The 11430-nt window shown below is 40.4% G+C and overlaps 1 long non-coding RNA gene across 1 annotated transcript in view; it reads right to left on the bottom strand.

The window, feature by feature from the left end:
• Positions 1-5203: 5203 nt before the first annotated feature.
• The window catches only part of LOC147111834 (uncharacterized), a 53861-nt gene continuing 47634 nt past the window's right edge, over positions 5204-11430 (bottom strand). The window contains exon 2 of the long non-coding RNA XR_015079754.1: positions 5204-6014. This is a non-coding gene — a long non-coding RNA (uncharacterized LOC147111834). The remainder of the gene's footprint in view (positions 6015-11430) is intronic.

Here is an 11430-nt window from a genome sequence, read left to right as displayed (position 1 = left end):
CAATCTATTAGCTTAGTCTTCGTCCTACTTGTGTCACTCTCGATCCTAATCTTGAACTTACTATGTTGTTAATGCACCCTACTATATCGCTAAGGTTGCTGCTCATGTGCTTCCTTTTAAGTTTGAAGAATCTGCGTTTATCTTGCTTTTCCTCCTAACTTTATGATATTACAAACTTAATCCTCTGATACTATGGAGCAAAGGCATGTCCCTACGCAGCACCATTTCCAGGTCTAGGGATGTTTCTCCTGTGCCACTGAACAGCACCCAAGATTCTGCGTGGCCAGAGCACTGCACAGCTTCAACATGACAGTAGACTTGTATTCTACTGCTCTAGCAATAAACACAGTGGTTTGTTTGCTTTATTCACCACTGCTCTGCAATGACTGAATAGGAAAGAACATGCACTTATGTAGCACCTTTCACAACCTCAGGATATCCCAAAGTGCTTCACAGCCAATAAAGTACTTTTGAACTGTAGTTATTTTGTTGTAATGTAGGAAACACAGCAGCCAATTTGCACACAACAAGCTCCCACAAACAGCAATGCGATAATGAAATGATAATCTGGTTTTTAGTGATATTGGTTGAGGAATAAATATTGGCCAGGCCAGGAATCTACGATCACTCCTAGAACTCTTTCAGGCTCTCACCTACCTTGTTTCACATCATTCATTAATGATTTTTAAAATCTCTGTGCAACACCTTGCACCATTTATGTTGAACTCTGTCTGCTATGTTTCTGCCCACTTGAAAATTTTAACCAAGTCTTTCTGTAATTCCTTGACTGCTTTTTGGGAATTGACTGTCAAATAAGAGCAGTTAGGTTTTCCTGCTGAAAATGCAGTGTCACAGCTTGCTAACACATTAACATACCAGTCATACTCACGACAACCTGCATTGTTGACCACAGCAGATTGGAAGGACAACAAAAATACAGCAGAAATACAGGTGTATGGTTGCCATGTGGCTGAGACCAAGGAACTGTCATATAGAAAGCAACTGGCTGGGAATTAATAGTAGATCTAAATAGATAAGACAAAACAGTTTTGTTTAGTATCGAGGTGGGAGGGAGGAGACAGCTGAAGCTCATGATGTGCAGCACCTGCACAATGTGGGAGGACCTGGGTACTTTGCTCATCTGAGATGACTACATGTGTAAGAAGTGTCTCCAACTGCTTCTGAAAAATCTGGCGACATTGTCATATTTGGGAGGCTGAAGCGTTCTTGCAATGCATGTTCTAGGCAGTGGTAACCCTGCAGGAATTAGTGAAGGAGGGAAGTGGGTGACCAGGAATTAAAGGCAGTGAATAGATCTCCCAAGAGCACAGATTTGACAATATTTGTGACAATGACAGTGATTTATGGAGGGCAACAACAAGCATTCCGCAACACTATGGAGCAAGTGGTTGCTAAGGGGGTTAGTGCAGTGCAGAAAGATAGCAGTAATATGGGATTCCATAGTCAGGTGAATAGACAAGTGTTTTTGTATTCGCAACCAAGGGTCCCAAGTAGTGTGTTGCCTCCAAGAGTTTAGGGATATCACAGAGGGTGCAGAAGATTTTGGAAAGGTATGGCCTCAGCCAGAAATCACCAATAAAAACAGAAAATGCTGGAAATACTCAGCAGGCCAGGCAGCATCTGTGGAGAGAGAAGGAGTTAACATTTCAGGTCAATGACCTTTCATCAGAATGGTCATGATGAAAGGTCATTGACCTGAAACGTTAACTCTGTTTCTCTCTCCACAGATGCTGCCTGAACTGCTGAGTGTTTCCAGCGTTTTATTTCAGATTACCAGCATTTGCAGTATTTTGCTTTTGTAGTAGCCAGAAGTCACTGTTACTTTTGGAACCAATCATAAAGGAGGTCCTTTAAAGGAGGTTTCAGCAATTAGGAGGTAGATTAAAGATCAGGACCTCAAGGGAAGCAATCTCAGGACATGGGCAGCCGAGTTTTGGATGACCTCAAGTTTACGTAGGGTGGAGTGTGTTGGAATAGTCAAGTCAAGTATAGAGGTAACAAAGGCATGGATGAGGGTTTCAGCAGCGGATGAGCTGAGGCAAGGGCGGAGACGGGCGATGTTACGGAGGTGGAAGTAGACAGTCTTTGTTATTCTGCGGATATGCGGTCGGAAGCTCATTTCAGGGTCAAATATGACACCAAGGTTGTGAACAGTGTGGTTCAGCCTCAGACAGATGTTAGGGAGAGGGATGGAGTCAGTGGTTAGGGAACAGAGTTGTAGTTGTAGATGAGAAATAGGAGGGGGCCGAGGATAGATCCTTGGGGGACACCAGAGGGAACGATGCAGGAGTGGGAAGAGAAGCCGTTGCAGGTGATTCTCTGGTTACGATTAGATAGATAAGAATGGAACCAGGCGAGTGCAGCCCCACCCAGCTGGATGACTAGATTTATTAAATTCAATTTCACAACTTTCCATGGTGGAATTTTTCCTCATATCCTCTGGATTGTTAGTCCAGTATCATAACATCTACACTGCTATTCCCAATGGGTGTCACAAAGAAGGGGAGGGGTTTCCTCAAGTGTCCAGGACTACTTGCTAGATCAGAGTTGTTATAGTCCAACAAAGTGCTGGATCTAGTTCTAGGTAATTAAATGGGTTAAATAGGTAATGCAAGAGACATCTCAGAGACAGCAAACATAATGGCCTGGATTTTGCGGTTAGCGGCAAATGAACGGTGCTTGCCGTTCATCACGCTTACAGCTACTCACAGATTTTGAGCAGCAACTTGCTGTCATTGGACGTCTGGTCCAGCAAGGTGCCCTTTACGGGTAATCTGTGGTGTGTGTAAACAGGGAAAGCAACAGCATGGCTTCTCAACCAATCAGATTGAAGAATCCTCACAGACACAGAGTCTAAACCAGGAAGTATAAATTAGAATATTTAATTAATTGTAAAATCATGTACAGAAAGCAAAATAAAGAGCAGGAAAAATTGATGGGATTAAGAGAGAGATAAAGAGACAGAAAGAAAAAGTAAAAAAAATTATTCTAATTTTTAATTTAAAAAAATCTCCAACAATAATTAAATTCTGAAGGAATGAGACTCCACACCCTACAAAATTACATTTTCTGTGCCGGAGGGGTTGTTTGGCAGTAATTAAGACTTATCAAGCTGTTAAAAATTCACTTACACCTGAATGCACCTAACTTTTTCTGGCGAGTTTAGTGGGTAACTAGTGGGTATGTACCGAAAATTCACGCCCTTACATGGATTTCAATGCCGAGTCTATTGGCGAGGTACCAGTGGAACACAGCTTGTGGAGGAGCAGGGCAAACCAGACAGCAACTTCCAGATTTCTGCGTTTAACTGTGCATGTGCGGACTCCGGAAGTTGGTGTCTGATTTACTCCACAATAACAGTGAGTGCTGTTAGTCTCACCATTACTCTTAACCCAAAATCCGGGTGAGTGTAATTAGGTTCAACATAAAAATTGAAAAGGAGAGGGAAGTCAATGATAAAAATATTTGACTGAAAGAAGGAAGTTTTGAAGAAGTAACAAGGTAGCTAGCCCAGATAAACTAAAGAAAAATAGGCAAATAAGACAGTATACTAACAATTGAAGACATTCAAACAGGAAATGATTAGGGTACTAACAAGTTATTCCTACAAGAGGGAGTTCCTTGGAAATGGAAGTTGTGGCAGTGCTGTGCTAATATAACACACCTATTCAAAAAGGGAGAAAGGGATAAACCAAGAAACTATAGACCAGTTAGCCTATTATTGGTAGTGGGTAGGCTTTAGAGGACATAATACAGGATAAAATTAACACTCACCTAGAAAGATATGGGTTAATTAAGGACCGCTAGAATGGATTTGTAAAAATCAAGTCCTGTCTGACAAATTTAATAGAGATCTTTGAGAAAAGAAGTGTTAATACTAAAGAAAATTCAGTGGATGTTGTGTATATGGAGTTTCAAAAGGTGTACTACTCAATCCCAAGTTGAGTTTTCTTCCCCACATTAGTCCCATTACCAAGACTGTATCTTTCAACTCCGTAACACTGCCTGCTTCTGTCACAAGTTCTTCCCCCCTGCTGCTGAAATCCTAATCAACATCTTTATCTTAAAAAGGCCTGACTTGGTCTCTGAGCCCACCTCCACCCTCCAGAAATGATAACTCATTCAGACTAGTTGGTGAACTGGTAACAAGGGGACATAGACACATATATTCCACCCCCCCCCCCGCAAGGGTTTTTAAATAGGGAGTGTTATACCTCAAGTGACTATTGAGGCAGAAACTTACATCATGTAAAAGGGAACTAAGTATTTGAAAAAGGATACACAGAAAGGATAGAGATACAGGATTATTGTGGATAGCTTCAGTTGAAGACCTAGCACCAGCACAGACCCAGTGTTATAAATGGCTGTGTAATTTTCTGATTCTATGAAGCTGTTGCCCACAACTCCAACTGCACAAAGTGCCAAATAGCCACACCCGCTCCTTGCCAAGCCCCACTGGATCCTCATTCCCTGAAAACTGACTGAGATTCTCGCCCTAGTTTTCAAAAACCCCATGCCTTGCTCACCCAGCCACAGCCATGTGTGCTCATACACAACTGCCACTACTCAAAGGCTTGTTTCCACTTCCTCCCCTCCAGCTCGTTTCCACTTCCTACCTTTCCAGCCACCATGGCCGAGTCTCTGGCACTGCCTCTATCAATAATTCCATCTGGTCAATCCCTCCCCGTTTTCAAAAAGCCTCCTGAAATCCCTTCTCTTTAACCATGCTATTATCCCTTCCAGCCTTTCTGTAATCACACTTTGTTCCCTCCTGCTCAGCATCCAGTTTTCTCTTCCATCCTGTACCTTCTGTACATGGGGAGTGCTATAGAAAAGCTGTTATAGTTGCAAAATCTCAAAAGTATTGTACCACTATCATACAAAGATATCAGTGGTTCTGCGGAAAGAAAGTAGTACAACTGTTAATGCGTTTATCTGTTGCCTGTGCACCTTTGAAAAACCAATTAGCTGGCAAGATTATTATTTGGAAACCCTAGGGAAGTGTGAAATTATATTGCTAAAGTTGGCTTACAGAAACAAGTGTTAATTTCACTGTTCATTTTCAGGGAAAGAGAACAGGAAGTGAAATAAGACAGTGCCACAAGATCACTTATAACAAGTAGATACATAATAAGGGCTTTGTGTGAATGGAGCAGACTAAATAAATTGGAGTACATAGCTCTCAATTGCACAAATAAAACCTTTTATTTCTTAACATATTTTTGCTCCCAACAAATAGTCTAGAAAACTAAATACTGTAACTTAATAAGTGAATGTCTTAATTTGAATCATTGGACTTGCTCTAGTGCAGTAGTAACAAGTTTATTTCAGTTTCCAGCTACAAGATAACACCTGTCTATACATGTTACTTTACTACACAGAAACTGATCTGATGCTTCAATCATACACAACGGGTGCCCACAGAAACCTATTATAACTAACTGACAGCTGACTTAATTTTCTGGGATATCTTCATATATGAAACCATTGATGGGTTGCTTGGAATTAAAACACTTATAACAGACTGTCAATTATATAAATCAGACATTTTAACAAGAAAGGCTATCCAGAGAACTCAACTCTCATCGTCTACTGAAGGGCACAAGATTTTTCATTGTTTCTGTAAAGTAGACAGTGTCTTGGCAGTCATCTAGAGATCTGCAGCAACCTGCTCAGAAAGCATTCATCACTGTCAGACAGGGCCCACCTGCTCTGGTTTGATTGCAATAGCACGAACGTGGCCAGCACAGTAAAAGGACTGACCCAGAAAACCGCCTGGAGATTGCAATTAGTTTCTGCTGTTCAACAGATGAAGCACCAGCTCTTCATCTTCAGCCAGAGAGAGACCCGTGTCCAGTGGCCTGTGCTCATCAGAGTCAATTTCAGACTTCATTCTCCTCTTCCCCTTCTGAGTTGCTATCATCACCTCACATTCGTCATGGCTACTACTGTTGTCATTTCTCTTCCTTTTGAATTTCCCTTCAGCTGGTTTGCTGCATATAAGATAGAGATGAGAAAAATCAATAACAGACTTAAGCATGGCAATAAATTACCTATATTACAACATGAATCAATTATTTAATTTGAAAGGTGAATTTCAGCATACTGTATCTGTGTGAGTGGCACCAAGAAAGTGACCAATATCAGGACTCAACTATTGTCACCCCTGTGAAGAAACTTAATTAAGCTGCTAATTAATTCCTACCTTCAGCTTATTACAGGTAGACTGACCATGAAATATTTCTTTCAATTCATTTAGTCCCACACAAATTAATGTACTAACACATTCACAAAAACACATTTATTATACTTTCTGGAGCAAATGGACATGCAATCAGGATTCAGTGGCAGCTAATAAAATAATTCATGTTGCAAAATGGATATTCTGGCTGCATTAAATCAGCCTGTTACACTGCATAGTATTTACAACACAGAAACAGGCCATTCAGCCCAGCTGGCCCATGCCAGAGTTTATGCTCCACAGGAGCCCCTCCCACCCTTCTTCAGTTAACCCCATCAACATATCCTTCTATTCCTTTCTCCCTCATGTGTTTATTTAGCTTCCCCTTAACTGCATCTATGCTAGCCTCATCTACTTCTTGCGGTAGCGAGTTCAACATTCTAACCACTCTCTGGATAAAGGAGTTTCTCCTCAGTTCCCTACTGGATTTATTAGTGACCATCTTATACTTGTGGCCCCTAATTCTGGTCTATCCCGCAAGTGGAAACATCTTCTCGACGTCTACCCTATCAAACCCTTTCATAATCTTAAAGACCTCCATCAGGTCATCCCTCAGTCTTGACTCTTTTCTAGAGAAGAGAGTTCCACAGTCTGTTCAATCTTTCCTGATAGGTATAACCTCTCAGTTCTGGTACCATCCTAGTAAATCTTTTTTGTACCATTTCCAGTGCTTCTATATCCTGTTTATAATACGGAGACCAGAACTGTTCACAGTACTCCAAGTGTGGTTTAACCAAGGTTCTATACAAGTTTAACATAACTTCTCTGCTTTTCAGTTCGATCCCTCTAGAAATGTACCCTGGTTTGCCTTTTTTATGGCCTTATTAACCTGCATCGCTATTTTTAGTGATTTGTGTAGCTGTACCCCCCAGATCCCTCTGTTCCTCTACCCCAGTTAGACATTATTTTTGAAGAAGCATATGGCCTCCGTATTCTTCCTACCAAAATGTACCACCTCACACTTATCTATACTGAAGATTACTTGCCCATTACACACCCATTCTGCAAGTTTATTAATGTCCTCTTGTATTTTGTCGCAGTTCTCCTCTCTATTACCTATACCCCCCAATTTGGTGTTGTCCGCAAATCAATACAAATTGCAATAGGCCTTGATATTGGTGTATAAAAAGCTATTTTATTCAGTTTCAGATGTTAGCCTGTATATTACTGACAAAATATCAGTGTCACCCAATACCAGTGCAGTTTTACATATGTGTGCTTAGAAAATCCATTCACCATACAGAGATATTGCCATCCCAGAGAATAAACCACCCAACAGTTTGCTGTGATCTTCTCATTTTACCAAATATAATTTGTAGTAAAATTCAAACCTTTTTTGAGCAAAGCAAGCCAATTTTTAATACAAATATACACAATCTAGAATAGCTCAGCAAAACTGGTTACAATGACCTGTGAAAGCAGATGCACATCAAATCTGTCTCTTTTGTTCTCTCTCTCAATCCAAACTTTCTTTCCCTCTCTTTATTTCTCTTTCTGTACCTGATTTGATTCACCCACTCTAATTCACCCTCCTTTTCCGTCGTTCCTCGGTTTCTTTCTCAATCCTTAAATTTAATTGGCTAAGGAGATGCACTGTTGGTGCCGCTGTTAGCCGTGGTCCCAGATGCCCCGTTGCCCTTGCCACGCTGTTATCGGCTCACATTTCCAGCAAGTTACAGCACAAAAAAAATTCGAGTGGAAGCTTGCAGAAAAAAGTCTAATTGTCAGCACGCGCCACGAGATGCCCCGCTCCAGCAAGATCTGGCCCGTAATTGTGAAGAAGATGGGAAGCAAGCACATTGAGGAGTATTTCAACACTGGAAATGTCTCCTTGTTAATTTCATCTCTCGCATCCTAACTCTTCTCCTGTGAAGCCCGATATATCCATCGTCCCCCTATTACCACTGAAGCAATCACAAATATTCACCACGCCCTCTCCAAACCCAATCACAACTTTTCACAATGAATTCACTAAAGCCACACACAGCTGTCACCTCCCTAGCTATAAATGCTATTGCTGCATTCTCTTAACCTAGATTCATCAATCATCTTTGTTTCTGCTTAAGCAGCAGGCTACTTATTTCACATTCAGCATCCACTATTTCATGACAAATATTTTATTGAAAGCAATCATTAAGCAAGAATTGTACTGCAACAAAGTTAAGAAATTAAGCAGGTAATATATATAAAAATATATAAACTGTGAATCAAAAATAATTGAAATGTATAATTATTAAGAAAAATTCCCTTTAAAATATTGATTTGGTTTACAGAAATTAGAGTGAACTGGCTCCTTCACGAGGACTCTCTTCCGCTCCAATGCTTGTCTAGTATGAGTGTGGTACAGGTTACTTTAAAAAAAAAAATGTGTTTGCTTGTTACAATATTGCATCAACGTTATATCCTTTGTAAAAAAATGGTTTGTTATTCTTATGAAATTAGTTGTTAATAAGGAATAAACAAACAGTTTTTAAATAATTGTCTTTCTTTACCACTTAAAATCTTGACTGGCTCAACATTTATATTCAAAAAACAAATCACTATTAACTAAATGATGTTCCCTGCCTCAAATATTACTAAATAAGTAGAAAAACTCTCAATGAAGAATCAGCAAACAGCAAAATAAAATAATCAAGGGTAAAGGCAACCAATAAAACTCTAAAAAAATATATATATATATTTTTAAATAGATTTTTGCCACCATCTTGGTTTCCCAGTAACTCCGTAATATCACCATCTCCGGCCGTCTCAGCTCATCTACTGCTGAAACCCGCATCCAAACTCGACTATTCCAATGCACTCCTGGCAGACCTACCATCTTCCAAAACCCTGTGAACTTCAGCTCACCCAAAGCTCTGCTGTCCATATCCTAACTCACACCAAGTCCCGTTCCCCCATCACCCCTGTGCTCGCTGACCTACATTGGCTCCCGGTCTGGCAATGCTTCAATTTTAAAATTCTCATCCTTGTGTTCAAATCCCTCCATGGCCTCACTCCTCCCTATCTCTGTAACCGTCTCCAGCCCTACAACCCTCCAAGATCTCTGCATTCCTCCAATTCTGGCCTCTTTTAACACTGATTTCCATCACCCCACCAATGGCGGACGTGCTTTCAGCTGTCTAGGCCCTAAGCTCTGGAATTCCCTCCCTAAATTCTCCTTAAAACCTACCTCTTTGACCAAGCTTTTGGTCACCTGTCCCAATATCTTTTTATGTGGCTCAGTGTCAAATTTTGTTTGACAACGCTCCTGTGAAGTGCCTTGGGACATTTTACTACGTTAAAAGCGCTATATAAAGGCACAAGTTGTTGCTGATATAATGCTAAAAACAATGCCCTGATATTCCTGGACTTCGGAGGGCAAAACTGGGGAACATGGTGGGTGCAGGGGCTGGAATCTCCATTTGTTTCTACCTATCACCAAAAATTCCAATGGGAGGACGGGCAACTCTTGCACCTACCTCCCTTCATTCTGAAGTCAGAAGTCAGACTGGCAGAGGGATGTCCCTACCTGCCCATTCCAGCTGTCTTGTGGCCAACACAAAGTACATTTGCATGATGCAGACATGTACAAAGGTGGAAGGGCCCACGTGATCAATTGTCGTTAGGAACACGGCAAAAGGAGAATAGAGGATTTTTAAATGAACTTATTTTTGTGGCCAAAGATGGAGCAGCGAGGTGCTGCTCCAATACTCCTGATCTAAATGATCAAATAATTCACAGAACCTGATGGTTCCTGTGCTACTGGAGTCTGGATGGAGATACAGTCTGTAAAGAGCAGATGTCGGGGTTTAAAATTGGGATGTAGAGATGGATGAATGTACTGGTACTCCCTCTCTCCTTCCCTCAGAAATGTTGTTCAAAATGCACAAAAACTGCACACAGAGAAAAAACAAAAGGAGTCTTCCATTAAACTGCATGTCATATAAGTGACAAATTCATTTTAAGAAGAAAATTATTTTCTTAAACAAGACAAAAATGAGTAGATCCACAAGTATTCTCAGATTTAACTTTGCTTCCTTAAGTAATGTGATATACATTGTATGACTTTACATTTATTTACCTGACTTCCCAAGTACTGAATTCAAAAAATGGTTTATCAAGCTGTTTAAGTGGGTAAACAAATGAACTTGTGAGCAATTTTTACTCAGCAACATAAAACATAATTTCCTACCACAGTTGCTGCCCACAATATGGAGATCGAGGCACTGATCAAGTGCAACAGACAAAATCTCTTGAAACAGTAAGTGGCAATTCAGATCATTCATTTTAAAGTTCTGTAGAGTTCCTTTTTTGAAAACTTTTTGGCCAGTAGCATGTGATGGAAAAGTTTATATTTCAAAGAATATTTTCTGGCATTTATAAAATATTCTAAGGCATGGGGCAGGAACTGGGTTATCTGCCACTGGATTTCTGCTCATCCATCATCTGGACATTACTGTTGTTCAGTAACGTAGACAGATTAAGAAAAATAAGCGATGGTCTGTGGCATAAAATTTTAAATCTTAAAGTGTTGTATCTATATGAATGAAAGAATGTGGAGTTCCCCCTGGCTTTCTGATTGGTTCTGTTAAAGCACATGGCAAGTAATACCACGTGGCTGGCATGGAGCAGTCCAATTTCAGAACCCAGCAGGAACCCAACTCTAGAAGTGGCCTCCTCACCGCCTGCAAGCAATGGGTTACGGGAGATTATTAGTACTTTAAAATATATTCAGTGCAAGAAAATTACACCAACATAAACATTTACTTAAATGCACTCCGGTTTCAGCCTTATTGAAATCAATATGACTGTTATTTGTCCTCTGAACTCTCCTCCCTCAATCCTCCAACAGCATATATTCTAGATGCTCTTCCTTCTCTCGGCTGGGCCACCATGTTGAAATCAAAACTCATTGCACATTCTTCAACTCCTAACTGTTTTGAACCCTGGTGCTTTCTTGCACCATGCTTTACTTAGCCTTTTCCATAAAATTGCTGTGGTGCTTTAGCACTCACTGGGATTACAAAATTAGATTTACGAGGAGGAAAATACTACATTACAATATTCCCAGGTGTGTCATCTCCCTCTAAAGTACAGAAAACGATTTAACTAAAAAATATACTGACACCTGATATTATATATTCTGATTTGTTAGAATGTTTTTCCCAAAAAATTCTCCCCGTCACTTG

The sequence above is a fragment of the Somniosus microcephalus genome, chromosome 10 (genome assembly GCF_052327205.1).
Source record: "Somniosus microcephalus isolate GS21.2 chromosome 10, FLI_Smic_1.0, whole genome shotgun sequence".
Classification (NCBI taxonomy): domain Eukaryota; kingdom Metazoa; phylum Chordata; class Chondrichthyes; order Squaliformes; family Somniosidae; genus Somniosus; species Somniosus microcephalus.
This window is presented reverse-complemented; position numbering and strand designations above follow the sequence as displayed.